This window comes from Lipotes vexillifer, unplaced genomic scaffold, assembly GCF_000442215.2.
Source record: "Lipotes vexillifer unplaced genomic scaffold, Lipotes_vexillifer_v1.1 scaffold1285, whole genome shotgun sequence".
Classification (NCBI taxonomy): Eukaryota; Metazoa; Chordata; class Mammalia; order Artiodactyla; family Lipotidae; genus Lipotes; species Lipotes vexillifer.
Genome location: NW_006796211.1, coordinates 65,602 through 84,748, shown reverse-complemented (window position 1 = coordinate 84,748; position 19,147 = coordinate 65,602). Strand labels below are relative to the sequence as shown.

Genomic DNA, 19,147 nt, shown 5'->3' with positions numbered 1-19,147 from the left:
GCATGTGGGATCTTCCCGGACTGTGGCACGACCCCGTATCCCCTGCATCGGCAGGCAGACTCTCAACCGCTGCGCCAGCAGGGAAGCCCTCCTACTCACCCTCTGAGGCCCAGTTCAAATGTAGCCTCTTCCTCTTTGAAGCCTTGCTACACAGCCCGTACACCGTGGCTTAGTCCTTCCTCTGTGGCCCCAGAACACAACACGGGGCCTCCATCCCCACTCAGCCACTCACACTTATATCTTTCTGTCGTGCATAATAGTTAATTGCTTCCAGGCCTGGCTGCCTGACTAGAATGTCAGCTCCTTAGGGAGTTTGTATAATCTCTGCATTCCCCACAGTACCAGGCATAGAGTGGGTGCTTTGTTATTGTTTATTGGCTGGACTTGGACCTAGTAGATCCCCATATTTGGAGGATAAGAAAACCGAGGCCCAGATACAGCCTGCAATTTATGGAAGGTCATACAGCCCATGGGGGCAGTGCCAGACTGCCACCCGGGTGTCCTGAGGTCCAGCACTCAGCCCTGGCCAGCTGGCCAGGAGGGCAACTAGCCATCTGCTGTGGGCAGAGAGCACTGGCCCCACTACCTTATCCCTGACTCCTATAATAGCCCTGGTTTTCGGAAATACAGAGAGCTCTGCCTTGCTTATGATCCAAGTGTACATGTTTGGATGCCTGGAATTAAGTAAATTCTAGTTTCAAAAAGTTTTATAAAGTATAAAACTTCAGCATGTACTGTATGGGATATTATGTGAGTGCTGCTTAGACCAAGCCAGTGCTCAGAAGCTAAGAAAGCAAATCTGATAGGGACTGTCTGGGGGTAGGGCCAGCCAGCATTCTGTCCAGAGGTGGCTGCTACAAAGCCCTCCTGTTGTCCTAATTTGTGATCAACAACTGATGCTTTTCTAATTAGCACGCGGGATGCTAAAAATAGTTTTTTTAATTGGGGAAACAGGTGCCTTTTTTATTATGATGAATGTTGTACACGGGCTCATACTGCTGAAATCAAAGTAGTTATGTTATTTGTGTATTTATGCTGTGGGGATGGGATAAAGTAACTTGTATTCACTCCCCACTGTTGCATGAAGATGATATAGGGTTCCTTACCCCATCCCAGCCAGGAACTCTGGGTTCTATGGGACAATGCGGGACAGAACCCAGCCTCTGGAATCCTGGCATCTGCCTCTGCAGGCGTTCTTCACCTTTATTGTGCTCCTTTGTGGACTCCTTTGGCACCTGGGGGAGCCTATAGACTCCTTCTGGGAATGTTTTAAATGTGAAAAACAAAATGAATAGGATTATAGAGAGAATGACTCAAATTGAACTATAGTTATTAAAATATTGGGCTGGCCAAAAAGTTTTTCCATACCATCTTACAGAAAACCCATACGAACTTTTTGGCCAACCCAATTTTAATATTAGGGATTGAATTTCAGCTCAACTGCACTGAGATGCTTCCTCATCTGTAAAATGGGGATGATTCCAGTACCTGTCTCTCAGAGAGCTTAGTGAGAATTGAATAGTGAGTGTAAAGTGCTTGGAACCCAGCTCATCATTCAAGAAGCAGTAGCATATGCTGCTGTTCCTGCTTTGTTGCTGTTGTTGTTGTCATTATTATTATTATTATTATTATTATTATTATTATTATAATATAAGGTACAGATTCCTGCTCTTCAGGAACTCACAGTCTGGACTGGGATATATATAATTATATGTAAGTAATTAAAGGTAGGAGTAAAGGTGCAGAAAAGAAGCCTGATAAGGGGCTAAGGGGAGCTCAGAGGCAGTGAAATGTCTTCCGGCTGAAAGAGCACGGGGTGGTGGCTAAGCTTTTGTGTCAGCCAGACTTAGATTAGTTCTGGTTCTGATCCTCAGCTTGAGCAAGAGATATCACCTTTCTGAGCCTTGGTTACCCTCCCTGTGAAATGGGAATACCAGTAGAATCTACAGGGATGCTGTGAGCGCCACCTCCTTCCCTCCCATGATCAGCCAGTTAAATCACACATCCCTTCATTGCCTTGAACCACATCCCCTCCTTGTCTTTCTAGCCACCATCACTGCCGCCTACCCCAGCCAGACAGTCCCTAACTGGGGAGGAATCAGGACAGTTGCCATCCCTGCCACTGTCCTTGGGCTTGTGTGGCTGGCTCGGTTACAGCCCCAGCAGGGTTGCAGAGCTGCTTGGCACCCTGTGTCCTCATTCCTGGTCAGTGTCCTCTCCCAGTGCCCAAGGCATCTGCTCCTAACCTGGGTGGCTGTCACGTTGCAAGCCTGCAAGACGTTCTCATGAGTGACCTAGCTTCCTATCTCATAGGAAGGGGAAGCCACAGAAGACAACATGCTGAACTTCCTTCTCGTTCCTTTCAAATGTAGCTGAATCTTCAGGCATCTTTGAAACCTAAGGAGGAAAAGATTTCTACAGGACACTGGAGAGATGCTCTTGCCTCCACTTCATTTTCCTTTGTTTATGCAAGGCTCTCATTGAAGAGGAGGGTAAAGATTTTTATAGGGAAGAGTGCAGATTAATATCTAGAGAATATCCTATTCTGTGTGAGATGGGCAGTGTATTAGTCAGGATGGAGTACGGTATGCTGCAGTAACAAACAACCCTTGAATCTTAGGGGCCAAACCCATAAAGGTGGTTTGTCTTTTTTTTTTTTTTTTTTTGGCTGTGCCTCCCAGCTTGTGGGATCTTAGTTCCCCAACCAGAGATTGAACCTGGGCCCTCAGCAGTGAGAGCACAGAGTTCTAACCACAGGACCGCCAGGGAATTCCCTAAAGGTTTATTTCTTACTCTAGTTAATATGGGCATCTTGGGTCAGCTTGGGGCTGTGTTCCTCATTCAAGGAATCAGGCTGATGGAGCAGTTACCTCCTTGAATATACTTCATGGCACTGAGAAAGAGAGCCCTAGAGGGTCTTCCCCTGGCAATTAAATGCTTGGGCCCTCTCACAGCTTATTGATCGGACTAGTCACATGGCCCTACTCAACCACAAGGGGACCAGCAAATGAAAGGCTACCATGAAGGTGGAGAGCAGGAACTATTTAGTAGAACAGCATTAATGAACACCCAAGGTGGGCTACTCCTTTTTTTTGTTTAGCATGCTGGGTCAACTCTGCAAGCGGAGATAACCAGGCACGTGACACAGACAGAGTGGCCTGTAGGCTCTCCTTTGTGAGTGCTAGGAAACCACACCCGGAGAGAAAAAACCCTGAAGGCACTTCTTAGCCCCAAGTGCTAAGCAGAACAAAAAGGCACATGCAGCTGCCAGCCTCTCTGGGAGAGTAAAAGGCAGAAGAAGCTCAGTGAAGAAGGCAGCAGCCCTGACAGAGGGCAGGTGAGCTCCCTGCTGGGAGCTCCAGGTGCTAAACGCACAGGGAAGGCAGAGGCAATGGTATTGAACTGGGGTTCGCAAACCACATTCTTCATCACAGACCCATATGACGTTTTGTAAGTGTGGCACATATTTAGGCGTTCTCCCTCCATTTCTGAGCTATTTGATGTTTATGAGAGGGATGTTCTTTCTGAATTGGATGCCTCACTTGTCTCCAGTCCACACACGATGCTCACTTTTTCCCAGTTGCATTTCTGTGTCCCATCGTGGCATCCAAAATCATTCAAGAGCCGTGAGGGTAGAAGGGGGAGGGAAGGACAGAGACATGGCCATCCCTGGCAGAGGCTTTTGGGGTTTTCTTGGGCATAAATAAGGAAACTCTGGGAGAAGACTACCGACTGCAGCCCTCAGCCCCTTCCCTGAGTTCTTGATTTCCTATGCTGTAGTTAAGAGGCTTCTCGTCCTCGTCCTGGAGAGATGCCGGACACCTGGGTACTAGCCCCAGCCTCCTCACTTCATTGCTGAGTGGCCCTGGATAAGTTATTTCCCTGCGTTGGTGCCTCAGTTTTCTCATCTATAAAATGAAGCAGCTCAGAAGACTGAGGCCAGGCCTGAAAGGAGAGTGACCCTGGGTGGCGGGGGTGTTCCTGTAGCCACACGGGTGAAGAGGCAGGTGAGATTGCTCCTGAGTCCGCCAGAAGTCCGTGGAGCCTAGAGTAAGGGGGTGACTCATTGCTGTCACAGGACACTCACCTCGGTTGCAGGATGTATGTGGTGGCATGAGAGTTGGATTCTGGGCTCCACCTCCCACTACACTGAGCTCCGTGAGAGGGAGGCCGTATTGGCTAATCCTTGTCGACCTAGCAGCCTGGACAGTGCCTAGCACTTGGTAGGTGCCAATGTTGACATTAAATAAATATTTGCTTAATGAATGAATGAACAAACGAACACATCATTCCCTTCAACTCTGTTTTTGTTTTTGTTTTTGCAGTAGGCGGGCCTCTCACTGTTGTGGCCTCTCCCGTTGCGGAGCACCGGACGCGCAGGCTCTGCGTCCATGGCCCACGGGCCCAGCCGCTTCGCGGCATGTGGGATCTTTCTGGACCGGGGCACGAACCCGTGTCCCCTGCATAGGCAGGCGGACTCTCAACCACTGCGCCACCAGGGAAGCCCACTCCCTTCAACTCTGAATCAGTGATTTGCAGACTTCCTTTGGGACAGGAGGAGGTTGAAGAAATTCTGAGCTCTGCCCAAACCCAGCTTCCCACCTTGGGCAAGTCACCAGACTCCCTCTGTATACAGGGACCCATCCTGCCTCACGGGCTGTGTCAGAGGCTCCAGCAAGCAGGAGGCCTCCTAAATGCCCCGTGCAAAGGAAGAGCTGGTTGTTTTTAGCACGTGAGGACAAGTCCTTGTTTGACACAGAGCAGGTGGTGCTGGAGCCTGTGAGGTGGAGAGTTCTGGAATAATCATCATTAGGAATTGAGTAGCTACCGTCTATTGGGCACTTGCTCCAACATCAGGCCTTATGCCAAGCACTTGATGTGCACTATCTCATTTAAGATGGTCTAAGAGAGACATTGTTATTCTCGTTTTACAGAGGAGAGAAATCAAGTCCCAGGAGGTCAAGTGACTCACCCAAGGCCACACACTTAGTCAATGCCCAGGCTGGGCTCACTCAAGTGCAGGCTCTAACCTCTATGCTGTACGGCCTCCTGCTGCTATGATGAGGTAGGGACAGTGCTTGTCTCTTAGGAACCAGTGATAATAATACAAGTTGCCTTTTCCTAAGTGCCTATGAGGTACCAGGAACTTTACAAATGTTATTGTTCATCCTTTCAACAACTCAAGGAGTAAGGAATTATTATCCGTGTTTTACAGATGAGTAAACCAAGGCTCAGAATGTGAAGTGACATTTCCAGGGCCACACAGCAAGAAAGTAGGGAGCGGGGCTGGAATTTGAACTCAGGACTGGCTCATCCCAAGAACGGGCAGAGAAAAAGTCATCTCCATTGTGGGCTCCATTAAGAGGTTGTTTTTTGGTTTTGTAGCTGTTGTTATTGTTTTTTAGCTTCCCAATTTAGGTTCGTAGAACATCATCATTAGAGATTATTTCTTTGGAAGGCCTTTTACGCTCAACTTATTACAAGAAAAAAATCTAGTGGAGGGGAAAAAAAAGAAGCCCGAGACATAAACAACCTCAGGATTTTTCAATAAATTCTTAGACTCTTAATACCTCCTAGCCTACACAGGGGAAGCAGGGTGAGCTGAGATGATCCCAGCCGCAGGCGCTAAGGGGGCCAAGTTGGGGGTGGGGGCGGAGATGCGTCTGGAGGGACTGGGCTTGTACCACCTCTGTACCACAAGCGGCCTCAGAAAAGAGTCTGGCTGCTGAAGCGGGTATCCTGAGGCACCGGTTGATAGTAAACACAAGCTCTGCATTCTAGAGGGTCCGAGGGGACTTCGTTGAACCCTCTTTACTTTATTGAACAGTTTTTACATAGAGTGACCCCATGATTTATCCCCCAGACCTACACACCTTCGAGAGTGAAAGGGGGCACTAAAACATTGACCTGAAAACTGATCCACGACAAGCATAAATCAGAACTGTCCTAGGGAAAGCACCTTGATTTTACAGGTTCTGAGAAACTACCCACACCAGGAAGGGTTGCTGTGAAAAGGCAAAGCCCAGATGTCAAAAACAGGAGGATGGTAAAACAGAACAGAAGAACAAAACGAGGGGTAGAGAGGAGCAGTGACTTCCACCAGGGACACCTATGCAGCCCTGGCTCTGTGCCAGCACCAGCCTGGTTAACACAATGGCAGTAGCTGAGGTCCGCAGAGAGCACTTGGCATTTGTGGGCACACATGTCCCTCTCACCAGACTTGGGCTTGACAAGTGCAGGCAGTAGATGTGATTCATTCTGTGCCCACCCCAGTCCCAGCAGTCCCAGGACTGAGTAAATGTCCTCCAAGTGTTTACTGATGGAATAAATGCTTGTGGGCACGGCTTTCCTGAAGTGTGCCAGGGAAGATGATGTTTTGCTTGGAGAGGAAAGAGTCAGGGGTCCTATCTCTGAGGAGCCATTAGGGTGAATGGGAAAGGCAAGGGTACACGGACAGGTAGAACTTATTGGTTCTGCTATATCTGCTGGTCTGTGTTACTCAACCTCTGAGCCTCAGATTCCCTGTCTGGGGAATGGAGGGCTCATTAGTGATTGTAGAGAGGATTAAATGAGATGGTGTATGTAAATGAAAGGCAGTCCTTATTATTAATAATAACATCCTGGGAAGCAGAGCTCAGTTCCACACTGAAAAGATGTGTCTTACAATCAGAAAAGTCCAGAGATGAACCAGACTACTCGGGTGGGTGGTGAGTTCCCCCTCACTAGAAGGCTTCAGGCAGAGGCTGTCCGGCATGGATGCTGTAAATGGTGTGGCCACCTTTAGGAGGGAGGCTGGGCTAGCAGGACACCGGAAGAGGAGAGCTGACAGATTGCCACTGGCGTAAAAGCCTAAGGGACTTGAACTCCTTTGGATGACAGTGACTTGTTTATGTCACTGTTCATGTCACCTGGAAGACTGTGCTCTTGGCCAGCCAGGGGAGCAAACGGGGTCAACAGGCTGCGACTGGGAGCCTGGCCCCTTGAGAGGGGGGATCTCCTTCTAGGAGGGAGAACAGGAAACAGGCAGAGGTCCCTGAAAACTTTCACTTCTTCCCACATGAAACGGCCCCTTGCTGGTTCCAGGGCCTCCCATTTTGGCTGAGGGGGAAGGAGTCTTCTTTAGACAGTGACTGCTCAGCTGTTCTGATGGGAACCAGGTAGAGCTTTGGATTCAGCATGGCTGTTGGCTCGGGCTCCCGGCTCCCTCCCCAGAGTGCCCTCCCTCCACCCAAAGGCTGTGATCTCCCCTCTGACTCTGGTTTCTGGAGCCTCATCACATGCTCTGAACGCACCAACTGCTCCTCGGGGGGGCGGGGCGGGTTATTCGCTGAGAGCATGTGGCTGGGCATGAGGGGTGCCGTGAGCCCCCAGAGCTGGCACGCGATGCAGAGTCCGAGACACCAGCCCCACCTTTTCATCTGATTGGGGAGGGGGGTGGGAAACAGCGAGGCACACACAGGGAGTTGCTCAGAGTTGGAGGCACACCAGGGGACAGGACCTCTGTCTGTTGCCACCCCTCCTTTGCCGGGCAATCCCACTCCTTGGGATTCTCAGGCAGCAGCACCCTTGCCCCGGGAACAAGACCCTCCCTCCACAGCCTTCCCTCTTCCTGGTGCAAGTGAGGCCAGAGGCAGCCAGAGGAGTGTCATCGGGCGGGCGGAGCTGAGAATTCAGATGGGGCTAATCCCAGCATTCTTCTTTTCTTTTCTTTTTTTTTGTGCGGTACGCGGGCCTCTCACTGTTGTGGCCTCGCAGGCTCAGCAGCCATGGCTCACGAGCCCAGCCGCTCTGCGGCATGTGGGATCTTCCCGGACCGGGGCTCGAACCCGTGTCCCCTGCATTGGCAGGTGGATTCTTAACCACTGCGCCACCAGGGAAGTCCCCAGTCTCCTCACTTTTTGCACAAGGGGAAGCACCTTCTGCCTGTCTTGGTGGCATCCCCACCTCCATCCTCCCTGAAGGGATGCTCTTCAGCACCTGTCCTTTCCCTCCTCTGAGCCTTCAAACCCTCCTCTCCATGGCTCTGGTCTCATCAGGGGTTTCCCATCGTCAGCAGTGTACTCAGGAGCATTTCCCTTTTTCTCCATGGCTTCTCTAACTGGACCCTCTCTCCAACCCTTCCCAAGGCAAGTTGCTGGCAAGAGGTCCTTGCACTCACTGACGTCACTTCCTCGCCTGAGGTTCTTTCCTCGACACACTGCAATCTGGTACCCGGCTCCAAGCTTCCATGGGTTTTTGATGCCAGCTGCCCCCGGGGGCCCCCTCTTCTTTCACATCTTTCCCCTCCTAGGGTGATCTTATCCACTCACATCTCTATGTTGCCCAGAGCTGACTATTGGCTGACCTGCAGCATCTCTACTGGGCATCCCACAGAGCCTGTCTCAGGGAGGCATTTCTCTTCTTCCTATAATCCTGATCAAATAGAGATGCTCTAAGGATTCCATCCACTTTCCTGTCTCTCAAGACCACCTCCACGTCCCCACCTGCCTCCAACCTTTTGCTTTCAGCTCTGTAATTGTATGCAGGTGGTTCTGCGAGTGTTTACAGGCTCCCAACCAATAGCTATTTGGATAACTGTCTCTAGTGGGTAGAATTGTGTCTACCAAAAAGATGTGTTCAAGTCCTAACTCCCAGTGCCTATGAATATGAGTTTTTTTGGAAATAGATTCTTTGCAGATGACTCAAGCTAAGATGAGGTCACACTGGATTTGGGTGGGCTCCAATCCAGTGACTGGTGTCCTTATAAGAAGAGGGAAACTTCGACACAGACACACACGGAGAACACTGTGTGGCGCTGTAGAGCGTTGGGTTATGCTGTCACAAGGAACACGCCAAGGGTTGCTGGCAACCACCAGAAGCTAGGAGAGAGGCATGTTGGGTTCTCTCTCATGACCTTCAGAGGGAACCAACTCTGCCAACACCTTGACTTTGGACTTCTGGCCTCCAGAATTGTGAGAGAATAAACTTCTGTTGTGTTAAGCCACCCAGTTTGTGGTACTTTCTTACGGAAGCCCTAGCAAGCCAATATGCCATCCATCTGTCCATCCATCCACCAATCCTCATGTACTGGACCCTGTATGAGGACCACCAGCGACCTTGAGTTGAAGCAGAGCTCCCTGCTGCCCTTGAGAGCTTGCACGTGGAGGGCGAGATGGACGCTTGCACAGCAACCTGTGCTCCAAGTAGGCTGCACAAGGGCAGTGGGAATTTGGGAGAGAGAATCAGCTCCAGCCGGCAAGCAGATCTCAGAGGAGGTGGCGCTGAGCTCCGAAGGCTGCACATTCATCAGCCAGGTTTGCAGAGCAAGTGGGAACAAGCTCTTCACAGCCACCGAGCCCATGTGGGTCCCCTCCAAGGAGCCACAGGGATCCTGGGAAAGTTCTGCTTCAGCTTGGTCAGCGCCCACGTGGGGTGTAAGGCGCAGATGGGGAAGAGGATGTGCCTGGAGCCACATGGCCGGTGGAGGCAGGTCACTGGATTTAGAAAGCACTTTCTTGGGCTTTCTTCTATCTGGTTGTATTATTAGTCTTGACTTCAATTTTTAAAACATTTTCTTCACTGCAATCCATCCCCTTCCACAGGCTCTTTGGAAAGAAATGCTTCTGGGGCTGGGCTGGGCTGGGCTGAGTGGGGCAGGCCTGCCTATCCAGTTGCGTGAGTCCTCACCCCGGCCTTGCAGTGAGCCAGGTTGGGAGAAAGTTCTCTGAGGCTCTGCCAGACTTGGAGTCCCCTCTCTCAAAAAGCTGGTTTTCCCTCTCTTTGCTTGGCGGAGTTTCTCTGTTTTGGGGCCAGAATTGTGCCCCATTTCCTCTTTTCTTTCACCGGTGTGTTTGGGGCCTCCTTTGGGAGGGTTCAGAAGGGCTCCTGAGTGGCCTGGAGGTTCTGTGGCATCCTGGCCCCTGCCTCCAAAAGCCAAAGCTGGTTGGTTCATAAGATGACCCCACAGGACCTCCTGGGGAGACCGGGCCTGAGCAGAAGAGGATTTACAAATCCTGAAGCGGGGGGCTGCCTGCCAGCTTGTCTTTAGTCAGAAGGAAGAGAGGGGTGAAGGCCTGTGCAGACAGACATGCCAGGTCCCTGGGAGGCAGGAGAAGCCCACCTGAAAAGGTCCAGTCACATCACCTCCTCCATGAAGGCTTCTGAGATTCCCCCGGTCAGATTTCTATAGGAGCCCGATTCACAGCTGTACCCCCAGATTCAGGCTCAGGCAGGGCAGAGTGGAATTGGGAGGGACCGTCTACTCCACAGATGAGAAAACAGAGGCACAGAGAAGGGAACTGGACATGGCTGCATCACACAGGCTGGTGATAACGGAGCAGGGGTTCAAATAGTACTTTTAGTTTCTGGTACAAAATGATATCCCTTAAAAAAGGAGTCATCTGTGGCCAGTATATCACATTCCGTAATCAGAGGAGTGCTGTTTAGGTGCAGTTATTTTTCTCTTAATACTATTATTATTATTTTTTTTATTTTTGGCCGCACTGGGCAGCTTGTGGGATCTTAGTTCCCCGACCGGGGATCAAACACGGGCCCCCTGTAGTGGAAGCGCAGAGTTCTAACCACTGGACCACCGGGAATTCCCAATTTTTTTTTCTCTCTTTTGAAAATCTGATTTCGATCTGATTTGGGCAGAAGTTCCCCAGTTTACCACAGACCCCATCATTCCCTATTGCATTATACCTGGTCAAATTCACACAATTCTGCTGCCCACCTGGCTCCTGGCTTTCACTCAGCATTCATTCAACATACATCTGTTGAGCATCTAATAGGTGCCAGGTACTGTTCCAGGTACTGGGAAAACCCAGAAGTGACCAAGATGGAAGACAAGCACCCCCCGCCCCCCAATAGCTCTTGGGTTCCAGCGGCATTTGGTTCACAGCCCCTGCCTCCTTCTGCATCCCTTAGCATCCCCAGTTTGGTCTGGCTTTACCACCATCGGGGGTGTAAGAGGTTAAGGTGGGATAGAATCATGGAAAAACCCTAAACTTGTCTTACGTTCCAGGGTTAATGGCTCAGACCATACACTTCTGTAAGGTTCTTACTTTACCCTCGGTTCCCGTCCTTATAACTTGGGACTGTACTCTTCACCCTACTTATCCTCCTAGGGTTGTGTAAAAGTATGTGGGTCGTTGTAGACAGCAGTGGGCTCTAAACAGGGCATGGTTGTGACCTTGAGGGACGCTGAGCTTCTCACCTGTTCAGGAAGTGGCTCTGCTCTGAGGCAGGGCACTGGCCTAGTGGCTTCAAGCCTCTCTCCATTCAGGGAAGGGTGAGAATTTCTAGGGGAGTCGAGGGCACCCCCTGGCACCCACCGCCCGTCTGTGATAAGAACAACCAGGTGCTTCTTTTTCACCTCCATCTGGGGCCACCAGGCTGAGGAAGCGGTGAGAGGAACCAAGAGAGGGTAGAGGGGGAGGGGAGACGCCTCGGTTGGGGAAATCCAGCCACCTGTATTGGGGGCTCAAGCCCAGGCTGTCCTCAGAACCCAGTCCTTGCCCCTCGGTGGGAGTTCCTCATACCTTCCAAGCTGTCAACAAAGCCAGCATCTTCCTTCTCTAGAAAGAGTCTGACCTACAGCATGAAGAACCAAGGTTAGCTCCAGGGAGGGACTTCCTGGTACAAGGGGTGTGGCTGAGGCTCAGGATGGAAGCTTATGGAAGCAGGGAGAGCGCTCCAGCATGGCTTTGGTGGAGTCTGCCCTGGAGTTAGGTGGGATGGAGGCACATCTCAAGAAGGTTTGCTATGTGTTGCTTGGAAAGAGTCATCATGATTTCATTTTTCCAGCTCTTCTCAAGGAAATAGACTTAGAGGTGCAAACTCTCCTGAGTGCAGTTATTTACTGCATGGGTTTCACCAAGATCATTTCAGCTCTGATGCTCACAGGTGTGTGGCAGTACTTAAAGGTAATGGAAACATTGGCCGGAACCTCTGCTTCCCCACGTTTCCCCAACCTGGAGGAATACATGATCAAAATTTTTACTTCATACACCAATGTAAAATCGAGGGAACGGCAACCTTGGATTAATTGCACACTAGAGACTATCAGTGATTGAGAACCTCAAGCACTTTTCAAGGAGTATCTCCTTAATTCTTGAAATAATGGGTAATATGTATCTCTATACCATTACCATGTGCCAGCTACCATACAAGTACTATTATCCCCATTTTATAGCTGTAGAAACAGAGACACAGAGAAGTTAAGTAAATTGCCCAGGATTGCACAGCATACGGGACAGAGCCAGGACTCAAATCCAGGCAGCCTGGGCCCAGAGTCCAAATTCAAACCACCATGCTCTAAGCTCCTGGCCTACCCTGAGAGGTGGGGATTATGATTATCCCCAACACAGAGAAGAGGAAACCAACCAAATTGCTCCATCACTCACGAGCATCAGCAAGAATGTCTTTTATAGGGCTTCTCTGGTGGCACAGTGGTTGAGAGTCCGCCTGCTGATGCAGGGGACGCAGGTTCGTGCCCCACTCCGGGAAGATCCCACATGCCACGGAGCGGCTGGGCCTGCGCGTCCAGAGCCTGTGCTCTGCAACGGGAGAGGCCACAACAGTGAGAGGCCCGCGTACTGCAAAAAAAAAAAAGAATGTCTTTTATAACTGCCCTGAACACATTCAGGATTCAACAAACAGTGACAGCCTGAAACTTTTGTGTCTGTAGCATTCTTTGGCAAGAACACTTAATCCTCACACTTCCACAGAGGTAAGCAGGGTGGGGGTCTGATCCTTCGTGATTGCCAGCCTGAAGGGGTCTGGGATGTGAAGCCAGGGCATCTCCACACCTGGGCTACAGCTACCTTGGCTGCAGCTCTGAGGCTGTGTGATCCTCTAAGTCGGGGTGTGGCAGACAGGCAGGCACTGAATGCTGGCTGTCATCTGACAGGCCCGTGGACTGTTAGGGCTGGAAGGGACCTTGGTGACCATCGAGTGATGAGATTAGTCAGCCTGGCTGGGATGCCAGGCTCTTAACCTGGACAGCCTCTAGCCTCCTTTGATTAGCAGAGCAACATGGCCTGAGGCTCCCTTGCTCCAGTTCCCCGCCTCTCAATTAAAAACTGACCACAAGTATGTGCTCCCTTGTTTTGAGAGTCTGTGCTTCAGGGAAGGAGGAATTTCATGTTGGATCCTCTGGAAGTTGAAATTTCTGCCCTCCAGGTTTGCATGCTCTGTCGAGCTGTGGTTAACCAACCTGGAGCTTCTGATTCCACTAGCCTGTAGAGTGTCCCCCGGGGTCAGCTCAGGAGGAAGGGCGGCATCAGACCCACCAGCTGGTGACCTCGAGCAAGTCGCAGAGGCCCTCAGAGCCTCCCTCCCTTCCCTGACCCCTGGGTGGGTGAGCCTGAGGATTCACCGAGATAAAGGCGAGAGGCTGCTTTGTAAACTGTAAAATGGAAGACCCATGTGATCAGTGCTTGCTTGTAGAAAGGACCAGTTTATCTTAGGGCAGCTCCTTAGCCTCCACATGCTGTCATCTTTCCCTTCCCTGTTGACCACAGTACAGATGCCTGGATCATTTAATGCAACAGATCTTCCCTGAGCCCATAGTCAGGTGCTCCGTGGTGCTCGGTATTGGGAGGTCCATCCCAAGAGAAGGAAAAAACCAAGGTCTATCCGTGACCCTGTGTCCTGAGAGCCAGAGTCAGGGAAAGATAGAATATGCCCCAGACAATGCAGTTTCCAGCAGGAGGGTTTCTGTTCACTTTTGCTCTTAACATACACACAGAGAAGGGACATTTGTGATGAATTTTCACAAGGTAGACACACCTGTGTAACCACTACCTTGCTCAAGAAACAACATGGAACTCCCCCGGGGCCCCTTCCCAGTCTCTACCACTCCCCCCTCTGACTTCTGGCACCACAGGCTGGTTTTGCCTGTTTTTGAACGCTCAATGAATGGAATCACCCAGGCCTTCTTTCGCTCAGTGAGAAAGAAGTGTGTGTGAGATGCGTCCTGCTGATGTCAGTGGCTGTAGCTGGTTACTTCTCGCTGATGTACGTGGACTCCCACGCTCGATCACACCCGATCTGTCTGATGGTGGGCCTTGGGGTCGTTGCCAGTTTTTGGTGCACTGTGAAAGTTCCAGTCCGTGTCTCTGGGTGAGCTTATGTGTACTTTCTTTGGGGTATAGACCTGGGTGGAATAACTGGGTTGTAAGGTGTGGCTGGGTTAGCTGTAGTAGATGCCGGCAGGAAGGATTTGAGTAAGTAGTTAAGCAGCACTTCCAGACCCTGAAGACTGTGGTCGACTAGCTCATGCTCCCAGAGGAGGGGGCCGTGAAAGCTCTGGAGAACAACAGGAAGAGGCTGGATTAGGCATCCCTTGGAGGCTGGGGGGCAGTCCTTGGCCCCTTTCTGTCTGGTTTTGGTCCCGTCTCCTTGGTCTGTCTGGGGTTTCCAGTCTGTACTCCCAAGGAGGTGTCCAGGGCCACTTGGGAGAGATGGGTAGGGGGGCTTTAAGCTTCATTTCCCTGCATCAGCCACAGCTCCCTGTGTCCTCTGTTTTACATAGGGGTTCTGAGAATGACTTCATGTGCTTTTTTTTTTTTTAAAGCTTTCGCTGTTTCAACATTTGAAAATCCACCGCTGTGAGGTCCCTTCCAGCTGGGAAGTTCTATTTTGGGAGCTGGAGGTGGGTGTGGGAAGGGTTAAGCATTATTCAGCCAAAGAGCAGGGTTGGGCCTCAGTGACCTTTTAAAGTTCTTATAGCTCGGCTTGCAATGCGGGCGATCTCAGAACATTCTATAAAAATAGCGCTCAAACAAAACAACTTCTGAAGCCTAAAGGATGTGGAAAAGAGGCTAGATGTGGAGGAACGTTTAGGTGGCAGTTCAAGAGGAGTCTTGAGAACTCTCTCCTTCAGGCACCCCTCTCCATTTTTTTCCCCTTCCTTTTTAACTCTCCATCGGCTGTTCCTGGTAGCTGTCACTTGGGGTTGTTTGGGTTCAGAACGGTTCTCATTTTTGCCCAGGAGCGGGTGACGCAGGTGGCCTGTACGTCTCTCCCAAGGGTGGTGGCCTTCCCTCCTCCAACACCATCCCTAGTTTGGACCTGTAGTTTCGCTTGGTGAGGGAGGCCGGGCCGTTCCCGGGCCCAGAGAGGAACGTCTCTGCCTTGGCATGCAGCTCTGAGTCAACAGGCCTGATAAACGGCCCACTTCCCAGGGCCAGCAAGGAACAAAGCCCTGACTGCTGCTGCGGGATCCGTCTGCCCCCCTCTTCCTGAAACAGCTGTTTATTCTTTTGACAGGAGTTGGAACGGAGCACCTTCCTTTCCTCCCAGCCCGGCCTCCTTCTGCAGAACGGAGCTCAATAGAACTTTGTTGTTTTGCCTTTTACTCTGGGGGGAGAGAAGCAGACGATGAGGTACGTGACATGTTGAAATGATTTACCTCTGCCTTGTCGGGGTCACTGGGGGTTTTGTGAGCCGGCTGCGGCGTGCATGCCCCTGGGGGAGGAACCCCGCTCTCCCCCTAACTGCTTGCTGGTCCCCTCGGTAGTTCTAGAAGAAGACAGAGTCCTCCTCTCCCCGGCGTCGGATCAAGAAGTGGGTGCTGGTGGGATGCTGGTCCAGTCCCTGTTAGTTTGCTGCCCCTGGCAGGACCTCACAGGGCGTGGCTGCAGCCTGGGGCTTTCTGTGCAGGACTCAAAGTGCCACTGCAGGGGCAGGAGGGCGAGTCTTGGGGCCCAGGACCTGTGCGGCGGGTGGATGCAGAGCCCTCTCAGGGCAGCGCCGACCCTTCATTTACCTCCCCTTCTTTCTCTTGGAAAAACTCTTGCACACTGATTTCTGGGCCAGGCAGCAAGGAAAAGCTGGCTGGATCCAGGCTTCAGATTTCCTGAAGGGGATTCAAGAAAGGGCACTAAAGACATCCCTCCGAGAACACATTGTTTCATCTGATGGCTGGAGCGACAGCTAGTTGTATATTTAGTCTGAAGCTTGTCTCTTATTTTCTTCCGTCTGTGTTTACTTTGACCCTTGTAATGAAAAACATAACTGGAAACAACCCTCCATGCACTTTTTTTCCCCCACGAATTATAACATGTTTCTCCCAACAGGGAGCGTTTCCCCGTAATGCCCACCAATTTAGAGAGGTTTTAGGATAAAGCAGCACCCCCTCACCTCACCCCCAGCACCAACCCCCTGCCAAGAGCTGGGCCTGGGAGGCAGAGGGTCTGCTTTTCAAACACACCACCCACCTTGTGGGTGAGCCCAGTGATCTCAGCCTTTGCTAAAGCTCAGTTTCCTCAGCTAAAAGCTGCTGCGCTGACCAGGATGAGGGATGAACAGGATGGAGTGAGTGCGGAAGGCTCCCACACCAGGCACACAGGAGGCACCTGGAAATGGCAGAGGAGTTGAGCCAATGCTCACCAGCTGGTCCAAGGAGAAGCTAGCCCCTCAGTGAGTCTAGCCTGTGATTAGCTGGCTTTGGGTCAATTGCTAAGTGGTAATCATGAAAGGCAAAATGAGAGGATGTTGCAAAGAGACATGGGTGGTTAGTCCATGGGTAAGCCTGCATGTTTACTGAGAAAAGAGTTAAAAGGGTGGGCACTGGAGGCCAACTCTCTGGACCTGAATCCTGGCTCCACCACTTTATGCCGTGTGGCATTGGGCAAGTCACTTAACCTTTCTGAGCCTCCATTTTCATATCTGTAAAATGAGGATGATACTAGAATGACTTCACAAGGTTGTTGTGAGGCTTACCTGAGAGATTACTGGTAAAGCATTTAGCCTGGGGCCTGGCCTGGTTCAGTTGGGGGGCATCCAAGTGTTGCAGGGCCAGAAGCTTATTCAATTTTCAGGGTCCGTTTTAAGAAAAAGAATGCAAAGTTGCAAGTATAATATTAGCGTGGAAGTGAATGCAGTCGTCCCTCGGTATCCACAGGGGATTGGTTCCAGGATCTCACAGATACCAAAATCTGCAGATGCTCAAGTCCCTTACATAAAATGGCACAGTATTTGCATAGAACCTACACACATCCTCCTGTTACTTTAAATCACCTGGAGATCACTTACAATACCGAGTATGATGTAAATGCTATGTAAATAGTTGCATGTACGCAGCAAATTCAAGTTTTGCTTTTTGGAACTTTCTGGAATTTTTTGTTTTTTAACATTTTCCATCCGTGGTTAGTTGAATCCGTGGATGTGAAACTCATGGTTATGGAAAACTATTTAGAATGTGAGGAGACATCCCAACAAATAACAAAAATCGACAGATACTCTACATAGGACAAAATCCAGAAAACATCCTAATAAAATGTGAAAGTAATATAAAAAATGATCAGTATTACTCAGCTGTCTGATGCACCTGTCATATTTTGGCTGCATACTCCTGGATTGCCTCTTTGCTGATTTTGTAGTATCATTTTTAATAGAGACAAAAGGAAGACAAATCAGTTTTGCCTCTAGCATGGTTAGTCAGTGGTTGCTTTTTATAACTGCGAGTTTAGAAGTTTCTTTCAGCTTTACAACTTGTTATCGGTGATGCCACGGCTGTGAATCTTTTGGCAGTTTCCTGCTCAGGTGGCTCCAGCCAGATCTCTGAAGAACTCAGCTCTTCGATCCTGGATGGCGGGAAGGGGGTGTGGGTACCAGGTGGCTGTGAGGTCTGGATCACTGGGACCCCTGAGCAGGGAGCAGAGTAGCAGCTAGTTCAGCTCCTTCTCTTGTGGATCAAAGTAGGGGGCTCCTGGGAGCTCAGCAAGGCCTAGCTGGGGCAGGTTGTTACTGGGACCCAGGTAGGTCTGCAGGGAGTGGGGTCAGTATTCAGGCCCCACCTGCAGCCCTGGGACAGGCACCCAGGCTGGAGTGATTCCCCCAGGCAGGAGCAGTGCCTCGCCTCGGGGCAGCATTTGGGCCTTCCCCACTCTCCACCCCAGTGGGAGAGCAGGCCCAGTCTTGCCGGGGGTGCTGACTCAGAGGTTTCATAAGCTTCTGGATCAGTTGGCCTGTGGGCTCAACATGAGTTGGTTGGCCGTCCTTTCTCTTGATCTTCACTTCCAGGAATCCGTGGGCCACTGCAGCAAGACGAGCTCCATGTGGCTGAGTGAACTTGTCCTCATCAAATGAGACTTACAGCCCTGTGGCTGATTTCTCATCCAGGTCCTAGATCAGTCAGGAAAGCCTGTCATGGAAAGTTAAGTCCACAGGACTTGTTTCAAGGCTGGGGAGACTGAGGCCAGAGGAACCCGTGACCCTGGTTCCCAAAGCCGCTCTGTGTGGGAGCTGGCGTGACGTTTGAGCCGCCGCTTCCTTCCCTAACCATGGTGAGCCACGGGGGCAAAGGCCATGCGCAGCGGGACCCCGAACTGGGGGCGGTGGGGAGCCGAGCTGACTGTCACAGCAGTCACAGCATGGCGTGGAGGGCTCTCCCTTGACTCTTCTGTGTGGTGCTGCCCTGGAGGGCCAAGTCTCCTCTCAGAGGGAACCACAGCTCTGCCCTCAGAGCCACGCATTTCTGAATCTCTCCCCTGAGAAAGCATCATCCTTGTTTCCACTGCCATTGGTGGAGCATTTACTGACCACCAGGCACAATGTGCTGTGTAAACATGTCTCCTTTTGTCCTTTCAAGAACCCTAGAGGAGGGTGTTTGAAGTTCCATTTTGTCTATGTAAATAGAGGCTCAGAGCCAGAGAACTTGCCCCGGGTTGTTCATATAGGGCTGCACATTCTTAGCGGAGTTTTGTGCAGGGTGACTAATACCCAGTTAGCTCCTGAGCCCTCTCCCCACCCCCTTAGCTGCTTTGTTTTGTTTGCAACACTTGTGGGCTCCAGGGGCCGGGGAAGAATCACGGGGAGAGAGGAAGATTCTTCAGCCTGCAGGAAGGTTTGGTTTCCTCTGCCGCTGCTGTTCCCATTCTCTCCCAAGATAATGGCTTTTCCAGGGCTTCTGAGTGCTGTGATTCAGCTGAGATGCTCACCTTTTCCCGACATGGGATGGAGAAAACAAGGGCCACGAGAATTCCTTTCAGAGAGGAATTCTGTTTGGAAGGAATACCTTGACTTAGATCAGTTGGGGTGAAACTATGAGATTCTCTGAAGTCGTGGGTGTGTATATCATTCTGTGTGGAAGAATTAATTTATGGGCCACATGGAAACGTCTGACACTCCAGGCAAACAGAAGCGGAAGAGGAGGCGGGGG

The 19,147-nt window shown here is 50.9% G+C and overlaps 1 protein-coding gene across 1 annotated transcript in view; it reads left to right on the top strand.

Annotated features, from left to right (window-relative positions):
• The window catches only part of GGTA1 (glycoprotein alpha-galactosyltransferase 1 (inactive)), a 65,745-nt gene that overhangs the window by 20,049 nt on the left and 26,549 nt on the right, over positions 1 to 19,147 (top strand). Inside the window, exon 3 of the mRNA XM_007468352.1 lies at positions 15,253 to 15,368. The gene's annotated coding sequence lies outside the window, so the exon portion shown is untranslated. The remainder of the gene's footprint in view (positions 1 to 15,252; positions 15,369 to 19,147) is intronic.